The sequence below is a fragment of the Uloborus diversus genome, chromosome 6, assembly GCF_026930045.1.
Source record: "Uloborus diversus isolate 005 chromosome 6, Udiv.v.3.1, whole genome shotgun sequence".
NCBI lineage: Eukaryota > Metazoa > Arthropoda > Arachnida > Araneae > Uloboridae > Uloborus > Uloborus diversus.
The window spans coordinates 12,669,279-12,673,846 of NC_072736.1; positions in this window are offsets into that span (position 1 = coordinate 12,669,279).

The window sequence follows — 4,568 nt, forward strand, 5'->3', positions numbered from 1 at the left end:
TGGGAGCAGCCATATTAAAAAATAAGTTGAATTGTTTGCTTGCTGCTTTGAGCCGATGTTCCCGTATGAAATCTGAAAATGAAAAGACTATATAATTCCAAAAAATTAAGGTTTAGATCTTTAAACTCTCACCCTAGTATCACGACAGAATACCGCTTAAAAACTTCATTTTTTAGGACTTCAATTTTGAAATGTTTTTTGGGAAGAGTCCCAGAGCCTCCTTCCTCTTAATCAAAGTCTGTTGGTAACTGTGTTTTGGAACTTCAGTTTCGAAAAATTGGGATGAGTGTGATCGATTTCACTATTTTCAAATAAAAAAAAAGCGATCGAAGACAGCGCCGAAGAGTCCCTTCCCTTACTCTAACGTCAACACATATCGCCTATAAAATCGCGTTTTAAGACTTCAGTTTCTTAAAATTTGCAAGACAGCGGCGAAATAACTGCTTTCAATCATCGCCTTCTCCCCTAGCAGCTCCAACCAGGGGTGGCAGGTGGAAGAAGATTAATAAAAAACGTTAAAAAATTCCGCCAGGCATCGAATTACTTTTTTTTTTTTTTTGATGAATGAACAAGACACGGTTTTTTTTTTTTTTTTTTTTCAAATGCTCTGACTTTACGGCAGTTGATGCAATTGTTGATTTTTTTTTCACTAGCAAATAAAACAAATGCTTAAAATTCCTTAATCTCTTTATAGTAAACTAGTGGTACCCGCACGGCTTTGCCCGTAGTAAAAAATTAAAAGATCACTTAGTTCGCCTGTATATTTACAAATAATGGATGATGAATTTCTCGCCAATTTGCTATGCTTGCCCATCTTACGGTTCTACGATATGATAATTTCGTAATTTACTTTTCCACGTTCTGATAATTTTGCTCAGGAATATGTTCTTAAAATTGGAATAGAAAAAGAACAAATCGAATTTTCGAAAAATCGCTTGGAGGTGCACACCCCCATGCTACAAACTAACTTTGTGTCAAATTTCATGAAAATCGGCCGAACGGTCTAGGCGCGTCACAGACATCCAGACAGAGAGACCTTCAGCTTTATTATTAGTAAAAGATAAAGATAAAGAAAGAAGATATCTCACCAATTGGCTTGTGCCCATGTTACGGTTCCACGTTATGATAATTTCGTATCTCGCCAACTGGCTTGTGCCCATGTTACGGTTCCACGTTATGATAATTTCATAATTTATTCGTCTGTCTTATGATAATTTTGTTCTTAAAATTGGAATAGAAAAAGAACCACGTCGAATTTTCGGAAAATCACTTCGAGGTGCACACCCCCATGCTACAAACTAACGATGTGCCAAATTTAATGAAAATAGGCCGAACGGTCTAGACGCTATGCGCGTCACAGAGATCGTGACAGATTGGCGATTCCAGCGGTCCAAGACGCCCTCTTCTGGCGTCTCGATTAACCAAAATAGCCCTTTAACCGCTGTTCCTCTGAATAGCAATCGCATGTTAATCGAAGTCATTTGTTTTCGTATTTCTTAATCTCAAAAAAAGATTTTGGCGAAATTAACGAATTGTTTGTGTCTTAGATGGAATAAAGTTTCAATTAAAATAGCTCGGTTGTGGATTTTACGCTTGGTGATTTGTCTAGAGCCGTCTGTATAATGTGCTTGTTTACATTTGCACAGTGTTAAGTGATGGACATTTACTTCGCTAGTTATGCCTCATTTATGTGAAATGTCATCTTTGTTTCGGTCGCTATTATTGTGAAACATATTCCTGAATATAATGTTTAGTTTTGCTAATCGATATGTTGTGAAATAGCTTTTGTTATTGTGATCTTGAGTTTCATATGTTTTGGAGTGAAGATGATGCATTTTGAGCTTGAGAATTTTATTCAAGTGATTTGTTCCTGTCAACTCTATATGAATGATATGGATTTATACTTCGTTTTAACTAGTTGGATCGTTGCACAGTCAGAAGTGTTTTATAAATTTGTTCTGCCTTGCAAACGATCTTACTGGCATGTTGACATTTTAAATGCTGAATTTCCATGAGAGAATGAAGCTACAATTACTGAAAATTCGTATACATAACTTCAAAACAGTTTCAGAAGAAAAATATTTCAATGAATGTTTCAGCAGAAAAGTATTACCTTTCGAAAGGTAAACACATCTGATAAAGGCTTGTGTTGTAAATTAAATCTGATTAAAGTGCTTCGCTGCAAATATTGATGTTGTAAAGGCCTATTCAAGAATAAAGCTCCTTAAGAATTTGCTACAAGAAAATTTTAATTAGTGTGTGACATAAACCCAAAATTACATTGTTCTGAAATCTGTAAGAAATGAGTAAAATATTAAAAATTCTGAAGTTATAAATAGACTCCTCAGCCCCATCTTTTGATGAATATCCATCTTTTTTTGTTGTTTTCCTCTACCTTGATCTTTTAATTTTAATACTCTAAACTTGACGAATTTTGTTCGGAATTAAAGTGTTTGGCCCTGTTTCTCGACAACCTCTCTATACTGAAATTTAAATTTTCTTGGCATTTACAGCATTAATTCAGTGTTGTCCATTTTACAAAAACCTCTATCTCAAATTTAGTTTGCTGTTTTTTGAATTCAATCCCCAGCAATCTTTATCAACGGTAAAACTTAGTGACAGAAAACATTTCCACCTGGTATTAAAAATCATATAATTCTCCAAGTTTTGTGAAACATGTAGCTCAAGGAAAACTATATGTACAAAGATCGTGTTTTCCATCAATTTCATCCACTCGGAGACTGGGGGAAAGAGGGCATTTTTGAGGAGTGAAAATGAATCTAGAGTCTTACTTTCGAGTCCACCGGTAACAGTTTTTTTTTTTTTTTTTTTGTTCTATTTCTTCAAATGTTTAAATTGCTTTGATTATTGAAAAAGTAAAAAATATCGACATTTTTGAATGAAAATCATTGAAAGATAATTTTTATCCTTGAATGATGCATGAACTTGCTGTCGATACTATCTCTTAAATTTAAAACGTGTAATCAAAGCATCATACTATAGAATATTGAATGATATCAATAAAAAAGAATGTCAACCCTTCGACTTGCTTATTTTCATAACTTTTATCAAAACTCTCTCGAATTTTCTTCTGTCCCGTGGAATCTCAATATGTAATGGTTGTTAATTATAATAAATTTAGCATTTTTTGTTGAAAATGCTAAATGTTGTAAATGTTTAAGAGTTATTTTTAAAATGTTCAACTCGATCTCCCTACCTTAATTATTAAATGCTGTTAAAAGTAATGTTTTTGGATGCAGCACAAATTCATTAGGTTTTTATTTATTGCTTGTAAAAATCAATCATTTTTTCATTGCCAGGCACAATATGCTGTCCAGCAACAGTACCAGGCTTTAAGAAACACTCGTTCAGTGACAGTAAAAAGCATACCATTACATGATTAATGATTTACTTTAAAGTGCACATGTCGGAAATGCATAGCATTAGTTGGTTATTAAATTTACATTGATTCTATAACTCGGCATACATTATATCCTTTAAAATTATGATAGTTGTTGCAAATACTAAGGCATTTTCCTTATCTTGGCTCTCAACATAAATGCTGGATTGGATTCATGGCGATAGCGATTGAAGAAAAATAGTCAAAACTTCATTCTTATATTAAATAGAAAAAATTTTGTTCCATGAAGTATCTAATCAATTACTCGACAAAATGATTCAGTTAAAAGCAGCTGTTAGTATCTAGTAATCATATTGCTGTTGGAAGAGATGAATTGAATACCAAATATTCGATAAAAATTTGAACAGAATATCTAATGTCGAGTTATTTTTTTAAAATCTGTATGTTATTTTTTTTAATACCAATTTAAAATAGTTTATCTATTTTGTGTCTAATGTGAAATTTCAATCTAGTTCCATTTAAAATCCTAATAGCATAATCATTAATAAAAAATAAATAAAGAAAATCATTCCAAAAGCAAATTAATATAGCTCCTGATTAAGGAACTAAGTTAGGTTCATCAAAATTCTGCTAAGAAAGTATTTTCTTTCCAGTACATGGATTCATCTGATAATCATGATCTAACTAGGTCAGTGGTCGGAAGTAGCGGCGCTACTCTGTCATAGCTACAGTCGGACACCGATTTAACGAAATCATCGGGATTGAAACTTTTATACGTTAAATTGGGGTTATTCGTAATATCTGGGTGATAAAAAAATTTAAAAAATAATACACTCAATCTGTCACAAAGTTACTAGAGCCAAACTCAATTTTCTTTTGAAATTGAAAAAAAAAATCAATTCATCAAAATTTAAATTTTTAAATCTATTCTGATTCAAATACTTTTATTATTTTATAACTAGTGGTACCGCAGGCTTTGCCCGTAATAGAAAAATTAAAAGGTCTTTTGGTTCGCCAGTGTATTTACAATGTTATCAATATGTGGTGAATTTTCTCGCCAGTTGGCTTGTGCCCATGTTACGGTTCTACGTTATGATAACTTCGTAATTTACTCATCCATCTTATGATAGTTGTGTTCATAAAATTGGAATAGAAAAAGAACCACGTCGAATTTACGAAAAATCGCTTCGAGGTGCACAAACCCATA